This window comes from Mesocricetus auratus, unplaced genomic scaffold (assembly GCF_017639785.1).
Source record: "Mesocricetus auratus isolate SY011 unplaced genomic scaffold, BCM_Maur_2.0 Super-Scaffold_100025, whole genome shotgun sequence".
NCBI lineage: Eukaryota > Metazoa > Chordata > Mammalia > Rodentia > Cricetidae > Mesocricetus > Mesocricetus auratus.
This window is the reverse complement of record NW_024429206.1, coordinates 8,209,138-8,222,993: the sequence shown is the minus strand read 5'-3', so window position 1 is coordinate 8,222,993 and position 13,856 is coordinate 8,209,138. Positions and strand designations below refer to the sequence as shown.

Genomic DNA, 13,856 nt, shown 5'->3' with positions numbered 1-13,856 from the left:
GCTCCTGGTGAATTCACGTGGGCAAAGGCCATGCATTCTGTGAATAAGTTCTTGGTTCATCATCTTCATCCTCTCTGGCAGGGTCTGTAACCCCCCCCACCCTCACCCCAAGCCTTCCTGATCTCTCTCCCTGCTTCCCAGGTGATATCTCCATTTGTCCCCCCTTTCCCCAAGTGTGGACATCTTGTTTGGAATGCCATGATGCAAGCTCCCATTCCCATTTCTGGCTCTGTAAGATGTACCTCACCAACATATTTATTTATGGGAATGCCACTCCACCAAGTCCATGTCAGCATTTCAAACCAAGCCTACTAGCTCTGACCTCTCAGCTCGGCTGCCACCTTGATTCTCAAGAGTGCCACGAGTCATCTACAGCATCTGCCCCCACCCTGTCCTACAAACGTGCACACAACTGCCACAGCCACAGCCGAACCCGTATTTCTAGCCAGCACCCCCACTCTGTGACTCCTGACACATTAATATTTAATAAGGATTGACTCACACGATCAAATCTCTTCGTTTCTGTTTATTACATAGGGGATTTTGCCAATTCCCCAGTCTTGAACCTTTGAAATGACTTGGCTCTTGGGGCTAAATAAACATTAGTGCTTTACAAGCCAGGATTTTGGAGGGATCTGGATCTCAGACAAAGAGCATGGGATAATAATAAAATTGGTGAGACAAGTTTTTGGTTTTGTATGTCCACAGCGATGCCATTGTATCTATGATTTAATTGCAATAACTACATGAAGTACTTGCCCCACGATTGGCATACTAAGCTGTGATGATGTGACAGTGCTTGCTCTCAGAGAGCTCACAGGTTAGAGGAAAGGGACAGGGCACAGAGGGACAGATGAGGCAGGCAGCCTGGATGCGGTGGGGGCACCAGAGAGGGGCTTTAGGCAGGAAAATGGCATCGCCATGCCCTGGACTACATGGTTCATTCAACAGCCATTATGCATTGGGGTGGGGTTGGGGCTGCAGGTTTGGAGCACACTGGACCAGTCCCAGGTTTGTGTGCTGAAGGCAGTCACCTAATGTCTCCTGCTTCATTTGCTCCAACTTTAAAATGGAAACATTGGCGCCTGCCTTTGCAGCACCATTTGAGAATGAAATAAAAATCAGTACACTTTAAAATTGTGAATCCTTGGCTCTCATAAACATTGGCTAAAGAGACCAACAACAGCTCAAGCTCTTGCCTCAGTGACAGAAGTCACAAAGCAGGGCTGGAGAGATTCTGCCCAGCCTGACCATCTGGGTTCAGTCACCAAAACGAATATCGTGGAACAAGAGAACTCTCTCTCTTGGGGTGCCCTCTGATCAACACACAGGTACCCCAAGATGAATTATTAAAATATAACTTATTTTCTTAGATCACAGTAAGTTGGCATGGTGTCACACATCTGCCATCCCAGCAGTTAGGAGGAAGATTGTGAATTCAAAATTCAAAGTCACTTTAGGCTACAAACCTTAAGGTCAGCCTAGATGTCATAATGACACTCTGTCTAGAAGAATGAAGAAGAAGAAAATGAAGAGGAGGAGGAAGAGATGAGGAAGGGGAAGAAAAGGGATGGAGAGAAGGGCAAGGGGGGAGAGGGGGAGAAGGAAAGGAAGAAACGTAACTGTAGCAGAAGGGTAAATGGCAGTTCTCCAAAGGACATGTCTGCTTCGAGCCCTCAACACCAGGGAGGACTGTATTATCTGGAAAAAGGATCATTTCAGTTGCAATTAAGGGTCTTGGGATAGGATTGTTCGGAATTATCCGGACATGTCTTGGATCCTTTGAAGAAAGAAAGATAGAACTACAGAAGAAGGACATGTGAAGATGGAGACAGAATTTAAGCCCCGTGTACACATTTATGAGCACCTGGGACTGAAAAGGGCAGGAAGAGGGGAGAGAGGGGAGGGAAAGAAGCAGAAATAAAGAGGAAGAGGGAGAGAGACGGAGGGAAGAGATGGGGTGTCAGGAGCAAAACATCTCAAGGCTCCCGAGGTTCTACTTTCTACAGCTGGGCTCTACCTCCTAGTTTCTACTACTTCTCAATAATGCTATCAGAGTTATCAGTCCTTCAGTGGTTACATCATTGGTTCAGAACCCTCCTGCCGCAATTGCTTCCTCCATCTATCAGCTGGCAACTAATACCTGTGCACTGGCTGACATTTTGCATGCAAGCATCTTCGTTCATACCTCCTCGGTGACCTCTCAGGATGCTGGTATCACCGTCTTTTGCATAAGGAGCAACAAGGCTCAAAGAGGTTGTGATGGTTAATTTTATTGTTAATTCTGCAAGATCTAGACCTATATTGGAGACAAACTCCTGGGCATGTCTGTGAGAGAGTTTCCAAATGGGTTAATTGCCATGGGAAGACCCAACTTACATGTATGTGGCACCATTCTGGGACTGGGACAATAAAACTGAGACTGAGTTAGCTGAGCAGTGGCTTTCCTTGCTTCCTGACTTTTGTGTCACCAGCTGCCTCACACTCAGCTCATACCCACACTGCCATGCCTCCCCCCACCATGACAATGGACTATATCCTCTCAAACTGAGCCAAAGGAAGCCCTTCCTCCCCTGAGTCACTTTTGTCAGGTTTTTTGTCATAGTGGGACAAAACGTCACTAATACAGAGGTCATTTTACTCACTGTTTGATTGTGGGGGCCAGAATGATGGATGATTAGACTTTTCAAATGTACAGGAATTACAAAACTGGGTGAAACCAGTATAGACTGGATTGGCTTGTGTCCTCTCCTCTCTAATTCCTCAACTTCTGAAACTTTAGACTGTGACCTTATTTGGATGTAAAGTCTTTGTAAATGCAGTCAAGATAAAGTCATCTCAATTAGGGTATATCCTCCCAGAGGCTGGAGATAAGAAGGAAGTTTAGATATACATGGAAAGGAAGCGTGTAATCATAGAGATGAATGGGAGCCAAGAACAGATAGAGAGCTGTGACTGGGAGATAGGAAGACTCAGGGAAGGACCTCTTGCCTGGTTTGACCCTACCCACACCTTGATTTTGAACTTGTAGCTTCTAAAGTGTGAGCTGGTACATGTCTTGTTTTAAAATACCCAGCTTTGGGCAACTTGATACAGTATCCTGTGGAGATGAATATATCATATGTACACACATACATACACATGAGTACACACACACACACACACACACACACACACACACACACACAGAGATTGAGGAGGGAGAGAGGGGGGAGGAGAGAAGAGGAGAGAGCAGTGTACAGGAGTGCTCAGGGTAGTCTCCACCCCAGGGAGATGCTGGAAAGGGGCTATGAGACTGGGTAGGGCTTCAATGTACAAAGAGGACCCTGAAGATTAGGCCTAGAGAGAAGAGCTGTGTGACTTTACAATGAGTTGGAGGATGGACAGAACATAAGGGTCAAGGGGGCACTCAGTGAGCAGGGACAGAGTCCTTGCTTCTGTGCTGATCACTGTAATCCCCACTCTGTCCCTATGTCCTTTGGCTTTTCTTCTGGGCCTATTGGGTTGGACGTCTGTCTGTCTACCACACTCCCCCTTTCTTCTACCCCTGTCATTGTCTGGCATGTGGGTTTGGAGCATGAGCTTGGAGATCCTACTGTCCTTGAGCACTGCAGGGAGCACTTGGAGGAGGTACAAAGACACTTTGTGTGGCAGCTCCCAACAGCTTCTGTTCCCTGAGTCTGCTTGGCTGTGAATGGGTCTTGGACAAAGGCATCCTGCCTGAGTACCTGTAATTGGAGCATCCACGTGCGTGGCCTGCAGTGGCGGAAATGCAAAGGACAAAAGCAAGATGAATGGCCGCATCTCCAGGCTGCCTGTTGCTATGGTTTCTGTGGGGCTGGTGGGGAAGGCGGTTACCAGGCAACAGGAGAAGCACAAGACAAAGGGAAGCTGGTTAGGGGCAGGTGTCAGTGTATGAGGTGGTAGGGGTGGGGGCATGAGGGGGGAAGGAGACAAGAAAAGGAACAGAGAAACAGAGGAAAGACAGAGGGAAACAAGAGTAAGGAGAAACGAGAGAAAGCAGAGAGACACAGACCACACAGAAAAGGAAGAGACAAAATCATTGAAACAAGAGACTACAGAGACAGGGACTGGTGGAGAGAAAAGGGTTATCACTTTCTGAGAGCAGGACAGCCAGGCTGGTGCCTTCAGGAGATGGGTGGCTGGCAACACAGACACTTCTCCTACCCTTGGAGCTCCCAGACATAGAGCCAAAGTGAGATGACAATTCCCCCTACCCCTAGGTGAACAACCTTAAGGGAAATCTTTCTTTCACGGTGCATATTCTCAGGAGAGAACATGATTGGCCAATTTACACCAAGCATACAGTCCTGGACTAATCTCCTATGGCTGGGACTGAGGCTTCTTTGAGGTGTGATGGGATTGGATGGCTGTGGTCAGTTCGATAAGGGCTGTGTACAAGCTCATTCACTCACAGCCTGTGGATACCAAAGAGACTCTGCCTGTCTCCTAGGCAGGTGGTAAGGAACTTATTTATATTCTGGAAGAGTGCTGCAAACTGGTGTACCATAGGAGAGGAAGTGCTTAGGCTCAAGGGGGTCTTGAGCCAATGGGAGTGTACAAAAGGATTATCAATAATGGAACAAGGAGAGGTAAAAAGAGATCAGAGGATGAGTAGGCTAATATATACTATGATGGAATGAAGATGGACAGGGAAACCTCATTTCTTCTTTCACTCATTTAACGATCCCCAGGAACCCATACTGTCAGGGACCGCCAGTGATAGAGACCCAGTAGGGGACAAGGCATGGCTTGTGTGCTCCACAGTCTTAAGGTATCAGGCTCTCTTAGTTAGGGTTTCTATTTCTATGAAGAGACATCATGACCATGGCAACTCTTATGAAGAAAAACATTTAATTGGTGCTGGTTTACACTTCAGAAGTTTTGTCCATTATCATCATGGTGGGAACCATGTCTGTGAACAGGCTGACATGGTGCTGGAGAAGGAACCAGGAGTTTGCATCTGGATTGGCAGACAGAGAGAAACAGTGAGCCTGGCTTGAGCATCTGAAACTTCAAAGCCCACTCCCAGTGACACACTTCCTCCCAGGCCACACCTACTCTAACAAGGTCACCTAATAGTGCCACTCCCTATTAGTCTATGGGGACCATCTTCATTCAAATCACCACACAGGGCATTCCTGGGTCATCTGACAGTTGTCATAGGAGATGCAATGAGGTCACAGGAAGTGAATCATCTCAGAAGCACCAAGGAAGGTCAGGTGAAACTAGAAGGATGCTGAAGAGACAGATGATATCAGAATGAGTGTTGGCCAGTGTGGAAGAACCACTCAGTGAGTTTTCCATGATGGGGATACAGGCAGCTGTTTGGAATGGTGGTGAAGAAACGGCAGATAAGCCTGGGGATTGTTAGAGAGATAAAAATATGTGTCTGCCCTAAAGACACTGGGGGGGCATGGAACACTGGGAGGGACCATTGACAATGTGCCACTATGCAATTGTTCTCCAACTCTTGATCCTCTTCTCAGCCTCTTCAAGGGCTGGGATTATGGACATATGCATCCACGTCTTACAAGATCTCAACAGGAATTTATCTTCTAGAAAGGTCATTGACAAAAGAGAAGTACATGTAGAATGAGAGGTTTGGAGGTAGGGTGGTCTGTGGAGAATGTCTGTCTAGCAACCCCTCCTAGTGCTGGGATCAAACCCAGAACCTTAGGGATGTGAGGTAAGCTCTCCCCCTGACCTACCCCTCAGCCCCAACGACTCTCAGATGGGATACAGCTGTGTGGTTCTTCTAATAGAAACATCCCAAGATCTGGTCCCATGATTTTATTAGCACTATAAATTGCCAGACACTGGTGGGGGAGCCGTTGGGTGGCAGTGTCTGCAAGTTGTAGGGAACTCCCATGATGCAGCTCTCTCGAGTCCTCACCCGTGCTTAGATGGACTTGACAGGGATTCCACTGCCCTTGGGTCACCCATGCACCTGCAAGTCTCCCTTTTTCCCCTAGTAAATCTATTGACCCACTAAGCTAGACTAGGGAAGCATGCATCTCCCTGGAAAAGGTCACACACAGAAGCATCATTTCCTCAAGAGCAATGTCCCAACAACCTTTCTGGGGGCACTAAGCTAAAAATCCCAGTTTCAGGGATCTGCACATTAGAAATCAATTTGGTCTGTGACAAAAGCCCATGGATCTGTATTTTAAAATGCCTAAGTAAAAATGGTTCCCAGGCTGCTCTTTAAGAAACTTCATCTGAGGGGTAGAGGCGCTGGGGTGGAATTGGGAAGATCCTTGGAAACACGCTGCTGGTTCACACCTTGAAACCAAAGAGCATTTTATGGCCCTCATGGATTTTCACAGGAGTGGTTATAATTGGTTTGCCATTATCATTTCACGTATATATCATGCCACACTCTCGGCTTCCAACATCTGTTGCTTGTAACCAGGGAGGATGGAACCGTAATAGCTTTCCCTTCTTGTGGCTTTTTTCATGATTTGCCCATAGACAGTGGAGGGAACATTAAATTATTTTGAAGACATTGTGCCATACATTTTGCAATGTCACAGGCACGGTGTGGAATTCTGTCTTTCCTTGTTAGAAGCTATGTGACATGGGGTGACACACTTCACTTCTCTGCACCTCGATCTCAGAGCTAATTAGGACTTTCTTCGGAGCACTCAAGTGAGAATTCACCTTTATTACAACACCCCAAATTAGCGATCCTATGTAACTAAGCTTACTTTCTGTCTGTCTGTCTGTCTGTCTGTTTCTCTCTCTCTCTCTCTGTGTGCGCGCATGCACATGTGTGTGTTTATGTGTGTGTGTGAGTGTGTATGTATGCTCATGCATTCTTTGTTTGCATACAGAAGTCAGAGGCTGTTACTTCCACTCTGATTTTTTTGAGGCAGGATCTCTCACTGACCAGGGGATTGCCAGCAGGGTAGTCTGCCTGACCAGCGAGCCCCAGAACTCCTCCTGCTTCTGCCTCCTCAGTGCTGAGATTACAAATCTGGGCTGTCACACTTGGCTTTTTGTTTTGTTCTTTAAATTAGGGTTCTGGAGGTTGAACTCAAGTTCTCATGCTTATATGGCAAACACTTTATAGATGGAGCATTCTCTCCAGTCCCATTCATCCTCCTCCTCCTCCTCCTCATCATCATTGATTCTCAGATTATCCCACCTTTGGTGAATGCCACCTCAATTTGGCTCTCTAGTCTTTTGCCAAGGTTTCTAGTATCTCTGCAGCTTTTCCATCCTCAGACCTGGGAGCATTCTCAGACTCCTTTTACATACTCTCTGCTCAAAGCAAGGCTTATATATCTCCCCCCAGGAACTGAGGTTTCTTTTTACAGGACAGTGGTTGGTGAGGCCGTAGTCTGGCAGGACAGTGGTCAGTGAGGCCATACTTTGGCAGGGCAGTGATTGGTGAGGCCAAAGTCTGGCTTCTGGAAGAGTTCATGGCTTTGGGTTTGGATATTGCATGTAGGCACCCCCTTTCTTGTTCTGGGAATAAAACCCATGGATCCATGTGTGTCTGGCAAGCCCTCTGCCGGTGGGCTGCCTCCCAGCTTCAGGTATCAGCTGTAAGCATTTAGAGGCTGGTTAGGAAATAAATATGCTTTTTAAAATGGAGGCACTGGGAATGGTGTAGTTTTTATTTAAATTTCTGTTTCTAAGTCTTATAAATGGAAAGGCTTGGCTCCTAATGGCAAAATAAGGAATGTATTTACCTTAAGAGCCAAAATGCATCATCTTTTAGACTTATAATAAAGGTATGCTTACTAACACCATGATTAGTGAAAATATTATTTAAACACTTATACTGTGACTTGGGTTTTTACTGCATGCCAAGTACAGCACATACCTACCCTTTATCAGTTAACATGTGACCAGGACAAGAGGTGTAGAGCGGAGAACTAGGTGTTATTGGTAGAACAGGAAACTTCTTGAGGAAGATGTCAGCATCTACCTCCCAAGTGACACACTTACTTCTGTTTCCTTAGCTACTGGTATGGAGTGGAACATTTCTCACCTGCTGCCAGGTTGCTTTAAGTTCAGGGAGTGGTAAGGACCTCGAGGGACGTTGGCACCAGGCAACGACTGAAACTGCCCGAGTCTTGTAGATTCAGTGGCTCCTGGCTTTTAGTCATTAGCTCTGGCACTTTCCCCAACATGGTCTTTCCTTTGTACTCTGTCTGTTACGAGTTGTAGCTGACTTCGGTCTCTCCTTGCTGCTTCCTCTGCTTATTCCGGCACGCTCTGCTCTGCTCTCCTGCAGTGTTAAGTTTCTTGTTAAACCAGGTTACACGGTGATTTCCTCAGAGTCACATCTGCTTGAAAACCTTAGAAGATGGCTTCATTTCAAAATGACAAAAAATCTATTTTAAATGAAGTTACTCTACACTGGAGTCAGTCAGATGGTTGGTGTCCTTACAGGAAAACCGGGCGGTGACATAGGTGCTAGTCCGGGACCTGCCAAGTACACACCAAGACAGAGACTGGAACGACACAGGTGTAAGTCAAGGAATTTCAAAGATTAGAACGAAACGACCAGGAGCAAGGAGGAGTCCAGTAAGGTTCTGCTGGCTCTGCGATGTCAGCCTTCTGGCTTCTGGAACTTTGAGAGAATGGGTTTCTGTGGTAACTGGTGACCATTAGCAAATAGAGTCCTAAACTGGGGGTGTAGACACGGGGGTAGGGGATCTTAAGGTAGAGTCATCCTGACGAAGGTGAGTACTGAGAGTGTAAGACCCTTGAGCCACACCAGTGGCCAGGCCCCTCCCCTGAGGACCAGGTTTTACCCACAGAACACTCTGACGTCCTAACAGCTGGACCCAGCCCTCTGCCCTGCAGAGTAAAAAGCCCAAGCTCTGGACTTGAAATCCCACCAATCTCCTTCTGGGAAAGCTTCACCCTAAGAAGTCCCCAGCCCCAAGAAACTCTAAATACACCCTGTGTTCTGCTCAGTTCCCTTCTGTTTCTCTCCCAAGCAGAGTCAGCCATCCTCCTGGGTTTTTTTCACCTCCCAGTAACTCTCTTGTGTGAGGTTTGTTGTATGGTGTGACTGTGGTGTTCCTTGGCTCCCGACAGCCAGGATGCCTTCCCATCTGAGCTGTATAATGCTCCACAGAGGGAACACAGGGCAAAGACATCCTAGGCTGGGGGAGCAATTCAAGCCGAAGCCAGGGGGGAGCAACAGCTAGGGTTTCCAGGAGAACTGTGTATGGGACAACTTTCCTAGCATGGTGCAGGACCTGTGTGACATGAGGCATGGTCAGGTCACTCAGAGTTTCCAAGCCACATGAGGTACTGCAAAGGTTCATGTCTGTGCCAGGTGGTCACCTTAAGTATGCAAGCAAGAACAAGTGGCCCACTGTCACTTTCCATGCCCCTGGGCTCTTTAGGGTGATTTTCCTGCTGGCATTTGGCTCAGTGTCCTCAGAAGGCATGAGACTTCCTCTTTGGTGTGTGACTTATTTTTGGGCCACCCTGGGCCCACCTTGCACCAAGGTGAGGGTGATGCTAATGGAGGAAGCACCCCCCCATCTTTGGCAGACCTCAGCTTAACTCTATTAGGCATACTTTGTCTTCTAGCCCTCCAGAGGTGCCCAACCTTTGCCATTTCATAAGGTTTTGCATTAATCTGCATAACCAAGAAAGGAGAGCAGAGCCTCTCCACCTCTGTCAACCTGCAGCCCAGATTCCTTCCTACAGGGAACATAGATATGGACTTATGGAGAGTGCATTTCCAAGGATATAGAAATAGTCTCCCCCCACATATGTGCTTTGGTAGTCCTATAGCCTATTGGACATGTCCAGGAGGGTCCAAGGACGCTGAGTGGACCTGGGAGGATTGACACCAAGGACAGAGGGCTGCCCCAGCCTGGTGACTATTGGCCTGGCCATCTGTCTGTCTCATTTTGCTTTGCTTCCCTCTCAGCTATTCCCTCTTCTCCTCTCCTGTTCTTGAGTAGCCCCCCACCACCCCTCAGCAAACTTATAGAAGTATTGGTCAAGGAGAAAAACAGGACCTGAGGTTTTCATAGCAGGTCAAAGGTGCTTGCTGAGCAAACCCCTTGACTCATCGTTGGGCTCATCAGAGCTGACTGAGTTCCCAGCTATGCCAGCTTCTAGTTGTGACCTTGGTCAGCCACGGTCTTTTCTGTGCCTCAGTTTCCTAGTATGTCAAATGGGGGCAAGCGTTCACTGTGAAAGTTACATAAGAGGATGCCTGCTGAGCTCTTAGTCTAGTGCCTTGAACACTCTAATTGCAAAATCAATGTTGATTAGCTTTCCTGAGGGTGGCTGCTTTTATTTGTAGGAATGGTGGCTGGAGAAATGCACAGACCAAGCTAAGCCCGAGTCACCGCTTTGATTCTTGCTTGGTGGGTATCGTCTGTAGTCTTATTGAACTATTGGAGCCTCAGCCTCTTCATCTTTAAAATGAAAGAGGCAGCCTCTCCTCTCCAAGTGTATAGAATGAGTTGAGATGATGTTTGTAAATGACTGGTCACTGAGCTGATGACTTTGGGCAAATAGCTCTCTTCCTCCTGCCTTGTCCTCATCATGAAAATGAAGACAGTGGTACTCACCTGGTAGATTTTCTGTGACAATGAAAGGAGTCATTTTGTTGATGAATGATTGTGTGTGTGAGAGAGAGAAAGAGAGAGAGAGAGAGGAAGAGAGAAAGAGAGAGAGAGAGAGGAAGAGAGGAGAGAGGGCATGTGCTATGTCTTTGTTCATATATGCAAGTGCATGTATATATGTGCACAAAAGCATGGGGAGGTCAGAGGACAATCTCAGGTGTCAGTTTTCAGGACATGTTCACCATCTTTGTTGTTTTGAGGCAAGGTCTCTCCCTGGCATGAGACTTGGCAAGCTGGCTAAGCTGGCTGGCCAGCAAGCCCAGAGATAGTGGTTTAAACAAAACTCTCAGACTGCCCTGGGCCCTCTTTGAGTCTATAATCCCCATTCCTTTGTTAACAAACAGTTGAACCACCATGTGTGGGGATTTTGATGTGTTACAGACACTGTAACCCATGAGTTAGGTTCTGTCAACTCCACTTGACAGAAGACCAAAGTAGGCTTAGAAAGCCAGTCACCGGCCCAAGGCGACTCTGTCTGTGTGTGGTATATTACCCACAAACCCATTCCTATCATAAGGTCAGTAGTCTGGGCAAGTGGAATAGCAAAGCTGCCCTTGTGGTTCAAGCCTCCAAAAGCACCTGGCAGAAGCAGGATCATGGGAACCTAAGCTAGGGTGATGGATGGGCCTTGACGGTGCCTGCTCCAGGGCGGACAGGGAGATATAGGCCAGGTTGGGCAGTCAAACCCCCACTCACTGCTTTTCTCTCCCCAAGGACAATCTTGTCAACTTGATCTTCTGCCCTGAATTCCAGATGTCCTGAGGATGCTCTTCTGGCCCACGTATTATGCAGAGCTAACAAAATGTGTGCTGCAGAGGTGAAAGGCTTTGTATTGGAAACCCTCCCTGCTGCAACATTTGCATTGGGTGCTTTTCTCCTTCTTTCCCTGCAATATTTTGTTGTTGGCAATCCTGTTTCTCTCAAAACACCAGGGGACCAATAACTCTGTTATGATTCTATCAATAATCCTGTTATGAGTCCTTCGTTAGTGCTGTCTCTCAGCAGAGTGGCTTGGCTATACTGCAACAGCCGTGGTGACTTCATGTGTGCAACATCCCTGTCTTGTCATGAAAAAGACCATTTCTCAGCAGCTCCTTGCAACCTTCAGTTCTTATGATCCTCTTCCCCCATTTCTGCAATGCTCCCTGGGTCTTCTGGGAAAGGGGGTATAATACAGATGTGCTGACTGGGGTTGAGCCTGCCACGCTCATTCTCTGAACGCTGGCCAGCTGGGACTGCCTATATTAACCACATCCACTGTAAAATGTTTCTCTCCAAGCGGTGGTGGCACACACCTTTAATCCCAGCAGAGACAGGTTGGATCTCTGTGAGTTCAAGGCCAGTCTGGTCTACAGAGTGGGTTCCAGCATTGCCAGGCTACTCAGAGGAAACCCTGTCGCGAAAAATAATAAAACAAAAGAAAAGTTTCTCTGAGAGGGTTGTGAGCTGCACAAATCTACTGATATAAAAGTAAATATTGCCGGGTGGTGATGGCGCACGCCTTTAATCCCAGCACTCGGGAGGCAGAGGCAGGCGGATCTCTGTGAGTTCGAGGCCGGGCTGGACCGATAGCCCCGAAACAATACAGAGAAACCCTGTCTCGTAAAAAAGTAAATATTTAGATGTCAGTTTGGTGCTATGTGCATTAGCAAAATGAAGAGTTATTAGTAGCTAATGGCTGCTCAGGGATGTGGTCCCCGGTAGACTTCCCATGTTCCAGTGGATGGTTCTTTACATGTACATATACATGCAGTTCTGACTGGACTCAGTGGTGTTGGGAGGGATGCATGGTGGGGCATGGCTGAAATCTAGTTTGGCCATTTGGAATTATTGGGGTCTAATAAACAATGCTTTGATAATTCGGCCCCACCCAAAACAGACAAAGAAAAGTGCTGAACTGTAGCCTGTGCATGACCACGTAAACTCTTTGAGAACTCACAGAGCATGAAAGAGCGTGCAGACAAGTCACCGTGAGGTCTGGAGCTCACTGGAGCTGGTTCCAGCTCTTCCCACTGAGTCCAGCACCGGTGAATGGTGGAGGCGGTTAATTATGGATGGTCTGGGTTTGGGTCTTAACTGTGCGTATTGCTTAGTCACTGTGTGAAACTGACCAATTTATTGATCCCCTGGGAGATACGTTTTCTCATCTGTAAGTGGGGACACTAATAGGATTTTGGCTGGGGACTGTGGAGAGAGTTAGAGGAGGTGAAGTATTGTTGAAGTGTTTGACAACTTGAGCTGACACACAGAACACCGAATGCAAGCAGCTATGCTGAAGCAGACTCGGAAGGCCCGGCATTAATCAAGACAGGTGTTGCTATAGTAACAGATAACCACCAGATCACGGTGGCTTAACATGAAACTTTGTTAGTCCTGTGGTGTCACAAAGACCCGCTAACAAGGGTTAGGGCGGGGTCTTTGCACATTAGGGTTTCTCGGAATGTTGGCGTGTTTTCAGGATCACCGTAGCAGGAATAAATGAAGGAGAAGATGCAGAATTGTGGGTTCTCTCTCAAAGCTTTGGCCAGCAGTGGCGCATGTCATTCTCATTTCATATTTTATCAGCAGACACAACAAGCCAGTGGAGATGCAGACGTTAACAAAGTGTGAAGAAGAACAATTCTGCCTTGTTCCCGAATCTTTAAGCAGTCTTGTAGATTAGTATAAGACCATATTTGTTACGAGAAGCTTTCCTTGAGAGGAGCCTTCCCGCCCGCCTGGTTCCAGATCCGCATCAGTCCCAAATAAACACACAGGAGGCTATATTAATTATGAAGCTGTTGGCCTTGCTTGTTTCTTACTGGCTAGCTCTGACTTAAGTAATTACCCCATAATTGTTAATCTAAGTATGTTTCTTACCGGAGAATAGTTCCAGGCTTCCTACCCCCATGGCGTTACATGTTGACTCCCTGTGTTTCTCCTACCCAGAGTCTTCCTGGACTCCTAGTCCCTCCTATCTAGATTCCCCATTGGCCAGACAGTACTTTAATTGACAAATGCACAGGACTTCCCCAACACATATTCACCCTTCTCTCTAGTTCTTTTTAATTACTATTTTTCGATAATAAACTACTGTTGAAATTTAACAAGAATGGTGGGTGATATTCCATGGGTCAACCCCTTTGTGTCTATAGGCAGCCCTAGAATCAGCCACCGAGAGCCCCGAGGTCTCAAAGAACATGAGAAAGAAAGGGTACATCTCTTTCCAGTTGCCGTTTC

At 47.1% G+C, this 13,856-nt stretch overlaps 2 long non-coding RNA genes across 3 annotated transcripts; one reads left to right on the top strand and one right to left on the bottom strand.

The window, feature by feature from the left end:
• Window positions 1–4,856: 4,856 nt before the first annotated feature.
• LOC121134047 lies at window positions 4,857–8,591 on the bottom strand. The gene is made up of 2 exons (XR_005871057.1): window positions 8,024–8,591; window positions 4,857–4,984 (listed from the first exon to the last, which is right to left on the bottom strand). It is a non-coding gene; the product is annotated as an uncharacterized LOC121134047 (long non-coding RNA).
• A 68-nt stretch (window positions 8,592–8,659) lies between these two features.
• On the top strand, window positions 8,660–13,387 carry LOC121134048. Of its 2 annotated transcripts, none has more exons than XR_005871058.1 (3): window positions 8,660–8,720; window positions 10,313–10,376; window positions 13,206–13,387. It is a non-coding gene; the product is annotated as an uncharacterized LOC121134048 (long non-coding RNA). The 2 variants fall into 2 exon arrangements; XR_005871059.1 differs by lacking the exon at window positions 13,206–13,387 and adding an exon at window positions 11,352–11,700.
• The last annotated feature ends 469 nt before the right edge of the window (window positions 13,388–13,856 follow it).